Raw genomic sequence first — 13,047 nt, 5'->3', positions numbered from 1 at the left:
ATAGCGCCCTCTATTCCAACGCTGCGCTGTTGTCTGTTAGTGACTACCTTTGACCTCTTATCCTCGCTCATGGTTTGGCGTTGGGTCTTAGAACATATTTACTACTCGAAATGTTGAGGAAGAAGTTATTTCCTGACGATTTATGACGATAGGTAATTCAGAAAAAAACTACTCGTAGGTGAGTTACTGTGTTAAATCCCAATTTATTTCCGTTTTAAAACATTCCACATGACATACCCGAACATACCCATTGCCATGCCAGTAACTTCCGACCACTGCATGCACAAAACGCCCGAATTTTGGCGCGCTTGAAATGATTCGTTTTTTCGTTGTTTACTATTGCTGGCAATTGTATAATGACGATGAGGATAAATTGATACGTTAACTAATACTTTGAAAGCAAAATTAGGTCTTCTCACAATGTCCTTACACTCAGCCTGGTATTAAAACTCAAACGTGTATGTTTCCTTGTCGTGAAATAGCGAGGCCATTTTGTTGAACATTGTACAAAATGGTCACACACGCAAATTAAATTGTTCTAAGATGAACGGCAATGGCGTTACAACGGGTTGAAAATAGTGTGTACCAATCTAGATTGCAACTCGCAAGAACAACTTTCGAAACTCGAATTACGATAACAAATGCATTCGGATTCATATTCGATTTTCGATTCACGTCCCGGAATCATTAAATTTAGATTTGGAGTCACATTTGGATTCTGGGTAATTTCCACCATCGTGAATACGACGCCATTTTGTTTAGTGCTGGCAAATTGCGCAAGACTGGAAGGGCAGCCTGAGTCCCCGATCCCCCAGCACAACTTTTCCTTTTTTTCATTAACCAAACAAATGTATTCAGTTAGTCCAGGAACAATCTGAAACTGAAAATTCTACAAAATATTGTTTTTCTAAACAAGAACAGTTTTCAATAATCAGAAGCATTTATAACTACACTGTACACAGTGACATACTATTACTATTGTTGTTGTTGTTGTTGTTGTTGTTGTTGTTGTTGTTGTTGTTGTATTTTATTTATTAACGTTTCCTATGTGGACTTAAAGTATACATTTGTATATATGATCTGGTACAATTGTTATTAAAACTTGCCACATCCAGCCCCTTGGGCTTATAAGACACAAATCCAATTTGTTGCAAAATAAATAAATAAATACATAAAGAAAGAAACATTTTTTTTTCAAGTGTGAGGAGTATATCTTACAAATTATAAATTTTCTCCTTTCTCTTATTATAAGCATCAAAGATAAAGTTTGCCAACACTCAACAGGTCAGGTGTTTTGATCATCAGTAGTTCAATCTTATCGATAATTTGAAAAGCACTGAATTCTGGGTATAAAGCACACACTCTACTATTAGTATTACCCAGTGCTTGCAGTACTCAAAATATGGTGATCAAGGGACATCGTCCAATGTTCCCCTGATTTTCCAATGATGTAGGTAGGATAAGGACAGAGGTCACTTTATACAATTGTATTTCACTGATCTGGACCCAGATACTCTGCAGTAGAGTGTCAGTGAGGGGCTATGACAAATCTTCATTTCAGAAATCACTTTGTGATCAGGGTCTCGGTTTAATAGTCAGAAACTTTTTATAAATGCATAATTTCTACCGAAGTTGTTAAAGTTCAAACTTAAAATTACTATTCAGTACAGTAATAAGAACAACATGGAAAATGAATAATCATTTTGTGTGTGCTAGCAATCTTTATGTTATACATACTCATAGTCTGGCGTCCACGTCTGGATTTAGTCTAGTTCCCATATTATTACAATTCACCTCCACTAACTGGTTTAGTTTAGAAGACCATGTTGGCATCCAGGGTAGCCAAAGCGTTTTTTGTCATTGTTTGGCCAGTGCACCCTGGCCCTCTTGTGAACCGCATTACGCATGTTGTGCATGAAAAACAAAAGATGGCGGCACATTCAAACAGAAGATTGTCACATTTTGTGTACATTCAGCACTCATCACTGAAAAGACGATGCGCATAGTTAAATCACACCTTTGCAGTACTGTCAGGATGCTAGAATGCCTAAAAAGGCCTGTTATTCATGCATACACTATTTTTACACTAATGAAGTGATCTTTGACCTGTGACCTGACCCAAGTTTATCTTGCATCGCTCAATGTACGTGAAATCAACCGTACCATTATGCCGACGGGTATTCGTATTTCTAAATATCGTTACCAATTGTAAATGACCAATTTCATGAACTTTTTTGCAGTGCTGAATCAAAACTAATGTGCACTGAGTAATCCTACACAAAAACTCAAGTTCGTCGATGAAGTGAGAATTTGTGGCCGCCATCTTGGCTTTTGGCAAGTCACCTCACTCTTCCGCCTTCCTTCGTCCTAGGTCGCCCGTATTTTGAGTTTATCAATGATTTAAAATCTTGGCTTAGGTATTCATCACCTGACTATTTTGTAATCACTCACTCTGATGATCATTTCACACAAAAGAACACAGCTGTGTGTGTGTGTGTGTGTGTGTGTGTGTGTGTGTGTGTGTGTGTGTGTGTGTGTGTGTGTGTGTCTTTTATAAGTTTTAAAACAACATTTTATTCAAATAAAAAAAAAGGCCAGAGAGTCTTGAGTCAAGATGATGGTCTATCAAAATAAATTTTCATCCAGCAGTCCAATTATAGTTACAATCATCAAGCCAAATAGTTTGTGTTTGGGGTCAGATAACAGATTAATTCTATTACAGCATGTCCCAAGCATAATATATATAGAGAGAGCTATAATTGTTGTAGTAATGTACGTATCTCTCTTCTCTTGTGATTACAGATACCTTCGATGTTTAAAGATATACTTCAATTTGATATCGGACTGACAAAAAAGATAGAGCTTCATATCCAGTTTTATAATTGACAAAGTGCCTACTTCTACAGACCACAAGATGGCTATGCAGATTGCACAATTTAATTGGGATTTCAAAAATGCCAACCATTCCAGATCCGTTCTGAGTAAATTGAATGAACTCCGACAGCAGGCAGTTTCTACAGATGTCGTCTTATGCATAGCAGAGAAGCAGTTTCCATGCCACCAAGTTGTGTTAGCAAGTTGCAGTAAATTCTTTATGAGTTTTTTTTATGGCCAGATTGAAAGTCAAGATGCTGCAGCATTAGTTCTGGAAGACATCAATGCACAGTTATTTGATATTTTCCTTCAGTATATCTACACAGGCAGTGTGCAGTTGAATATCTGCAGTGTCAAAGATGTTTTAAAAATGGCCGAAAAATTTGAAGTTGATTCACTTATCAAGGGGTGTAAAGAGTTTCTTCATAACGATGCCCAGGGAGAAGAGAAGAAAAATGTAGAGAAGGGAACTGAAGATGATAGGGATGAAACAGAAGAAAATAATAAATTGACACATGAGAATGATACAGGAGATGGTGTACATGGAACAACTGCAGAACAGTTGCTAAATGCGCTGGAGACAACCCCATATGTGCCTGATAACAATGAACCAAAGAACATAGAAAAAGGTACTGCAGAAGATATTAAAGCAGTGAAGAACAAGAGCCAGGATGTCCATCAAAAAGATGTAGATACACAAAAGAAGAATGAAGAAGATGTTGCCATGGACACAGAAGATGGTGTAGCTAAGCAAAGTGAAGTACTTGATGATGAAGGTGATGAGAATTTAGGGGGTTTGGATGATGATGATGATGATGATGATTATGTGCCCGAGTCAGAGACACTGAAATTTACCAAATCACTTGTCCGATTCAAGGAACTAGCAGAAGTTGAAGTATCAAGGAGAAGCAAGAGAAAGCAGAGCTCCCCATTCAAAGTAGCACCTGTGAGTTTGAGTACCACAAATGAACCAGAGTCTCCCCCTAAAAGAGAAAGTGGAAGACGTGTTTTGAAGAAATGTGAGCCGTGTTATAAAACTTTTGCAACTATCGCAAGTTTTCAAAAACATATGAAAAATATTCATGGAGAGATAATAATGGAAAGCCCTCTTGCCAAGCCTGAGGAAGTAAACGTAGGTAATGATAACACCAGCATGGGTACCGAGAACTCTATCAGAGAATCCGACTCTATCACAGAATCCGATGATGTAACAAGCTCTAGTGCATCTAAAAACAAAGCGAATCCAGAGTGTAATATTTGTCAGAAGACTTTCAGATATCGTTCCTCATTCATGAAACATTTAAAAACGTTTCATACACAAGCATGGGAAACTGTCAAAAATGCATCGGAGGCTAAAAAATCATCCTTGGCAGAACGTAGAGGATACAGATATAAATGTTCTGTGTGTGAGAAACTGTGCAAGTCAAAGGATGATCTCACCAAACATGTACGCATACACACAGGTCAGAGACCGTATCAGTGTGCTGAATGCGGTATAGGATTTGCTGCGTCATCAAATCTGTACAAACATATGCGTGTGAAACACGGTGTTAACACAGAAACAGTACGCGCCCAATTAAACGCATTAAAACCAGCGTCTACTAAGCAAGTCAAAGAAGAAATCAAGATAGAAAACAGTTCAGATGAGAAAAGGAAAGACATTAAACCAGGTAAACCAGAGTGTCGTGACTGTGGAAAGAAATTTTGGACAACAAACGCCCTCGTCAGACATCAGCGTGTGCATACAGGCGAGAAGCCATATCACTGTTCCCTGTGTCAGATTAGTTTTACTGTTTCCTCCAATCTGTATAAACACATGCGTGTTAAGCATAACATGGATACTGAAATTGTGAAGGCAGAGTTACAGAGTTACATGGTAGATACCAAACGAGGGGCAGAAACGACTGATGCTAGTGACTCGGCCAGTCCTAGTACCACTGGCAGTAGAATAGGAAAACAACAATTATGTCCAATTTGTAATATCTCTTACTTCTCAATGAAGGGTCTTCAAAATCATATTAAGGAAGCCCATCCAGAAGATAAAGATGTTTTGCAAAGTTTATCAGCTGCAATTTGTGAACACTGTGGAAAGCATTTTCGATCTCAGTATGCACTGTCTGATCATTTGAACATACATCTTGGAAAAAGACCCCACAAATGTGAAATCTGTGGTATGACTTTCAGGTTTCGCCAAGGTATGAAATTCCACTTGAAACGTGTCCACGAGAAGAAGCGACCTCACAAGTGTCGTATTTGTGACAAATCATTTAGTGTTGTCGCTAACTTGCGAATGCACCAGGTAACACACACTAAAGAGAGAAGTTTCCTGTGTGATCTATGTGGGAAATCTTTCTCCTACCCACAAAGTCTTGCTACACATAAGAAAACCCATGCTACAGAAAAGAACTTCAAGTGTGAACTCTGCCACAAGACATTCAAGTTAAAAAAGCAGCTGATTGGACATGTTCAGTATGTCCATGATGCTGATAAAGTACCCTGTGATATTTGCGGCAAAATGTTCAGCGAAATGTATGTTGAAAAACACAAGAAGATGCATTTGACAGGCCGTGACCATGAGTGTGATTTGTGTGGCAAAAAATTCAAAATGGCAAAGACCTTAAAAACACACCAGATGTGCGTGCACAATGAAGCAAGACCGTACGTATGTGAGATTTGCCGCAGAGGTTTCAAAGACAAATACCTTCTAATGAAACATATGACGTTGCACCAGAGACCGTACAGCTGTACACTCTGTAAACAAGGTTTCAAAACTTATGAAGGTCTAACTAAACACATGAGAACCCACAAAGGGAAATACAGCTGCCCTAACTGCTCGCACAGTTTCAAAAAAAGTGAACAGCTGGAAAGACACATGAAGATTTGTACCTTTGAACCCCAAGGAGACTCTGAACAGCTAAAAACTGTTGTTATCACATCACCGATGTCTCCCGAGGTTGACATACTAGAGAAGGCTGTTAACAATACCAGTATTGGTGCTAATATGGCAGCACAAAATGAGTCCCCACAGAAAGAAGTCGGTGGTAGTGGTGCATCAGCCGCAGAAAACATCATGAATATTATTCAGTCTGGTGTTCATCATGTTCCACAACAGCAAGGACAAACACATACCATTATGATTCCAGTCCACTCAGATATTGATATCATAGCTGCAGTTGCAAGTTTACAGGAAGTTACTACATCAAACTAGCTATTAACAAAAAAAAAATTTGTGTTTGCTGTACAGCTTTTGCAAATCTACAGGAAGTTACTACATCAAAGTAGATAACTTTTTGTGGTTGCTGTACCACTGTTGTAAGCTGCAAAAAAGTTAGTATATAAAAGTAATACACGCAGAGAATTATGTCACTATGTAAATTCAGTTACTGGTAGAAAGATAACATCAAACTAATCATGCGTAGTAGTTACAGCCATTGCAAGCCTTAAAAAAGTTACATCAAACTAACTCTACACAGAAATGTATGTCACTGCTAAAGCTGTTGTAGAGAAACAACATAAAACTAACTTTTTGACGGCTGCTATACACTGAATGTTGCAAGACGTAACAAGTTACTACATCAAACTGTACGCAGAAATTTATATCGTTGCTAAAGGAAGACAACATCAAATTAACTGTATACAGGAATTTTGTCAATGTTGCCACTGTAGTTCAACTGGAAATGCAACATAGAACTAACTGTTCATAGAAAATTGTGTTCAGTTTCCAAGTTACACTTCTAGCAAGTCATTAGAAGTACTACATCAACTAGATGGTAGATAACTAGATGATACGCAGACAATTTCTGCATTGCTGTAGCTGTAGTGTGCCATCAGAAATGGAGGAAAGCCTACAGGACATTAAAAATTTACATGTTATAATTGTACTAAGTAGTGCTGCCATTGTCTGAAGCCATTGGAAAGTTAAAACATTGTAAGGTGATAAAACTATGTGTACATAGACAACCATGATGGTTTATTGGTTTATCTCTGCCAGTAGTGCTATAAATCTGGAAATTTTCGCTAAAGACTTATTTTTGCTAATTTCGTTGGAAGACAAAAACGCAAAAATAAGCGGTGACTAAAGTGCCTTCTTGTATATGAACACAATATACCAGTCTGGTAATTACAGAAAATTGGTCTTTGAGAACTTTCTGAAGACTGTAAAATTGCAAAATTTTGTAGTAGTGAAAATGTCTAGGTTTATATTATATGTACACATGTACTTACCATTATGTACAGTTTCTAGTTCTGCAAGCCTGAAGACTTAAAGCTGAAACTAGAGTACATGTCAGAAGGGTACACATGTGTATTGTATGGAATATTGATAATATGAAAGAATACTGTACATATTTGTATGTGGTTGAAAATGAAGGATTATTTATGACAAAACGTTTACTGTCAGTGTCCATAGAATATCATAAATACTATGACAGAAGCCCATGACATGGTATGACAGGGTATTTGCACAAGTATTTACAGAAAACACTGCAAGCAGGAGTGCAAATAACCCTGAGTACCCATCCACACTGTAAATCGCGTGGCTTGGGGTTCTGTTATTATTACATGTTTGTCTAAAACGGCAAATAACAAGTAGCTAAATTAAATTTCTGAAATTTTTGAACAATTGAAAACAGAAATAGGCATATTTGATTTAACCAAGAATGATATCAACATTTGATGTGAAACATTGGAAAAGGATAATTTTCCATGTATACTCAATTACTGAAGATAGAAGATACTGACCAAAATCTGTTGAATAGCGCCCCCAGTGACCAAACTGTATAATCTTTTATCTTTTTGATAACAGCGTTGGAACAAGATGTATTAGTACAAATGGACAAGGTTTTATTATTTTCACTTTTCCCTTGTACTGTGTAGATACATGATTATACAATTTAGTTTTTGTTATTCTAAGTCCAAACTAGAAAATGTAGGATTCTATATTAGACTTCTAAATGACATTTTCAATTCTAAAACGTCGTTTGCACTTACTCATGTTATATTATGTTATTTAGTATGTACTAGTTTTGATGAAAATATCCTACAGTACCATGAGTATGTGTCACATTTTCATTTCTTAAACCTTTCAATTAGTTGCTGTAGTTTCTGATAAGAATATTTTGAGATAGTGAATTATCTAAGATTTTATATACAGTATTTACGAATGAAGATAGTGGACCAAAAGTTTGCCCATTTTTGTTAACGATTACACAAGTTAGATTTTGATAGATCATTTTAGAACGACTACTGTGATACTTAGATTGTTTCATCAGTTGTACTGTGCACAACTTAAAGCTGCACTGTATATAAATAGAATATTTTGTATTTCTTTCAATTGTGATTCTATGATGATTAGTATTGGTCAGAATGTTCCAAATCACCATGATTTCAAAGAATTTTGTCTTACATTACTCTTGTTCCTATTATTGTACCATTCTCCAATAATGTCTTCGTTCGGCCAAAAAATACTTGAGACATACTGGTTTTGTGACTATTGAACTATTACTCGTATTTCACTCAGCTGAATGATAAAAAATAATTATATCTAAATACCACATTGTATGTATACTGCTGAATATTTACAAGTTTACAGATGAATTAAGTGATAGTTTGTTGGTGTACAGTTTTCATTAGCTAAAAGGTTACTACATGATGTGCTGTTCTGCTTGATTCTTTGGGGAGTGTTCTGAGACGAAGCAAGTTTTCATAAACTTTGTGGGGTGAGAGGACAGTTTGTTAATTCCTTGTACATTTGAGATGTGTTTTGATATTCAACTATGTTACAGACTTTGAGTTGTGATAACTTTTATTCCTGGAGGCGACATTTGTATATTTGAAGTGTGTTTTGTATTCAAATGTGTTACACAGTTTCAGTTTAGGTTAGTTTTATTCCTTGTACAGTATACATCTATTTTGATTAATATTCTTTCATGTTGTAATAACTTCTGTTACACTGTATTTTTCACATTATTATTTCTTGAAAAAAAATGTATGCCAGGATAGTTTTTACACAGTAAACACCACAACAATAAAAATATGTTGCTGTTACATTGTTCAAGCGTAAATGCAGTAAGTAGCAGCAAAGTTGAGAGTATATTTCCAAGGGTACATGCATATGTTTAACTTGATAAAGATAAAAAGTTATGTTTTAGGTTTTAGATAAAATTCTGACCCTCAATGGTGGTGTCCAGTTTATTCTATAAAATAACACTTGTCACATGTAGTACACAGTCTGGGCTAATTAATATTCAGTTATTCTAATTATATAACAAGTATGGTGTTGGTATTCAAATTTTATGCAAATTGCCAGTTAATAATCTAGAATATTCATAGACCTTGGTCCATACACTAGGATATTATTAGCATGTTTTATTCATTTAACAAAACATGGAATAAGTGGAGTTTATAAAATTGCCAATTTCAGAATTGTACAATGTTGGTTCTTCTTTCATTATTTTTTTTTCAAATGCAGTGAAATAAAATGAATTTTTCACATCAAGTTGAAATACTCTGTTTTCTGCACCTTTATTAATGATAAAATTTTATCAGATAGTTAAGTATGTGATGGCATCGCTTTTGACATGCCCTTCTCCCCATCCCACTCTCCCCACCCCACCCACTCAAAATTAACCCATATAGTTGCAGTAGGGATATCTCCACAGAAGTTCTGTTTTATGTAAAACACATGCAAGTTATTAAACTGTACTTTATTCAGAGTACAAGCTACTAAAGTCAAAGACAGATCCTTCAACATATTCCTGAAGGAAGACCTGAAGACTTGGGTTGAAAGTTTGGATTTATCCAAGAACTTTGATGCAATATTTCATTTTATTTTGTTAGGACAACATGTAAATGAAAACAAAGTACAAGTAATTATTAAATTTAAACTATCCATTTATTTATACCAGATCTCAGTAGTAAAAATTGTTGCCTTTCTTTTATTTTGCTGAACTATTATTTTCCCATGTCATGAAAATAAATGCCAAACACACAAACACAATATCAGCAATATACTGCACATTGTGTTCGAGTCTGTGCCACAAAGCAAATGTAGGTACATGATTGTGATTCTATGTAGAAGGAGAAAAAGCAACATAAACATAAAATTTTAACACAGTTTTCAGTTTTATTACAAAACACCTCCACCACCATCATCAACAACAACAATTATAAATTCAATTCTTTACATTCACAAAATCTGTGAAAAAAGGCAACATGGCAAAATGTCGTAATTTTTAAATAAATACATGTTTTGTAATTTTCACAAAAAAATTGTGACAATGACACTCAATCACCTGTGATCATAATTCAATACTGTTTCAAAAAATGTCAACCGTGATAAAAACTAGTACACAATGTTTATGATGCAAGGAATATTGTTCCATAAAGTTGGACGTGTTTTTGACTAAATTTTTGAGCTAGCGTATCAATTTTAAAGGGGCACAAGCTGAGGTAATACATTTTTAGGTCAGATTTATAATGCGTATTTCAAAGTCACTTCTAGTATTCTACTTACTGCAGCATACATAAATATCACCTGTAATTGACTAAACTCAAACCTGGTATTAAGATATAACATATAAACAATCCGATGACATAATTTTTCATATGTATCAAGACATGTCAAAGAATCTATGCTACTACACAATTAACTGTTCTAACAATGCCAGAAGATAATTGTACTGTCATAGAAGACATTCATTGATATTAACATCGTAAAGTGTAAGGAACGAGTTATACAGTCTGAATCAATAAATGTAACCCGACATTTTGAATCAAAACTCTTTATTGAGGATATGAAGGCACGATGTATAGTAGGTTACCACAAACATTATAGTAAGAGTTTTTTATATGTAAATATTTTCACTTTGAGTAAAAAAGTTTATAAACTCAGCTTGTGCCACTTTAATCTTTACCATGAATTTTTCTAAATTTCTGATTTTCATCTGATATGTCTTAAAGTTTTCCACCAAATGGAAAACAGGCACAGAAATCGACAACTCAATATTTCCATATTTTTGAAGTCAATCAATCAAGTTACATCAGAAAATTTGGTGCAAACACTTACCAGACATCTTGCACATTGTGTACATGTATTTGATAAAAAGTGCATAATCTGTACTGTCTTAATTTACATAATAAAGCATTTTGTCATGTCAAAGGTTAAAATCGTATATGAAAGGTCAAATGTTGTCAAGGTCAAATTTGTAATGTCAAAGGTCAATTTTTATCAGTTTTATTGGTTAGACACTCCACTCCAAACACACGTCAAAATATTATATTGGATACATAAATATGATGAGATATATACAGATTAATTTGCATATTGTATATTGATTTGCATATTGTATATTGTACAGATGGTTTCAGTTCCACTATATTTTAAACTCCAAAACAAAGATCCATAATTATCTGTCTTTGCTCCAAAAAAATGTCAATAAAGTCAAATTGACTGCCAGTTTTAGTCATTTATGACTTACAGTCATGTGCTTCCACCCTATACAGTATTAGTGCTAAGGTTTACAAAGCTACCAGAACTTGAATATCATCTGCATACCCTTTCCTAAATAATGAGAAAACATGAACAAAAAAATTACAACCAATGTAACCATAATTTGGAGGATTGCTGTTTTTTTTTTCTCAAGATTTTGTCATAGCCCCGACTTTTACATCTGAAACTTGAAGAACATTTTTTTTCTAGCTGACAAAAATTTATAAAATTTTACAACAGAATTGTATCTTTTACTTTGAAGTGAGATGTTTGAGGGAGGCAATTATTTTCTTCCCCGTGTCTCCTTCCCACCCAAGCAGCCAGCAACCCCTCCCCTACCCACCCGCCCACCCAAACCAACCAACCAACCAACCAAGGAACTGCTCAAGCATAATGTAAACCATGCTCTGGTAAATCTAAGATAAGAAATACCTTTTTTATTCATAATTTTTATAGGTATATATTACAACTGAAAGAACTGTTTTAGATTCTTTCTGTGCAACACTCAAAAATTAGTAATATTGCAAATTTAAGAATTATAAAAGAAACTAAATGTTGCCATCATCTAATACTGCAAATAGACATCGGAACTTATTTATTTACTGTTTTGCATGTAATGACTTTGTAACCCTCATGCTGCACTTCCTGTGTTGAATTGCATTGTGGGAAAACTATAAGACCCTAAAATGTTGATGCATTAACCAACTACATGTCATTTCTTTTTTTGATATTTTTAAAAAAAATTTCAACGTTAGAAGTTCTTTACAGCCTCACTCTGAATTTCCCAGCATGCAGTTCGATATACTTCAAGAAGTACAGTATGTTGGAAGAATGACGTTGTAAAGTAGTATGTTAAAAAACTGTAAAGTAAAAAAGTGTGTTACAGACTAACAGCATTGTATGGTGTGCCACACAATAATGTAAATCTTCCAATTAATAACTAATAAAACCTGTATCAAATACTGTCCATTTTTTAAATGTTGTAGCAAACACTTGGCATAACAAAAATGGAAAGAAAACCAATTTGGCTATAATACTTGTTGTAACAGCTATATAACACCCTGTATAAACAAAATAACCAATTTCACTTTGGACGGTATCATCATCATAATACGTGTAATAGCATTTTACCTCATGCTAAAGGGTCAAAATATAACAATGTTGACGAATTCTTGGTCATTTTTTGTTCCCCTAGGTCTTTTCGCACAAACACTATAAAAGTACAAGGAGTGCACCCTCTGTGTCAAGAGTGATTCTCTGAACTTGTAACAACAGTTTACCTCATGCTAGAGGGTCAAAATAGAACAAGAAAGTTGACTTGATCATTCTCGTTCCAAAAGGTCTTTGTATCAAAACTATAAAAGTACAATGAGTGCACCCTCTGTGTCGAGAATGATTCTCGGAACATTTTGCCTCATGATAGCAGGTCAAAAATGAAACATGAATGTGCCGATATATAGTAATTGTGTAATTCAAGTCATGGCGTCGACCAAAAAAATGGAATAATTTTTGGTGGTAAAAATCTATTTCAGGTACATGTGTAAATTGAAATTAATGTAAGTAGCACTTGTTATGATATCCAGTGAGTACACATGCTTTGTAACACACATCTATTTGAACAAAATCAATAATTTGAAAAGGCTTTCTTCTATTTGTCACATTTCTTTTGACACTGTGCAGTGCAC

The sequence above is a fragment of the Glandiceps talaboti genome, chromosome 13 (assembly GCF_964340395.1).
Source record: "Glandiceps talaboti chromosome 13, keGlaTala1.1, whole genome shotgun sequence".
Taxonomy (NCBI): Eukaryota; Metazoa; Hemichordata; class Enteropneusta; family Spengelidae; genus Glandiceps; species Glandiceps talaboti.
The sequence above is the reverse complement of the archived record's forward strand: the minus strand, read 5'-3'. Positions refer to the sequence as shown.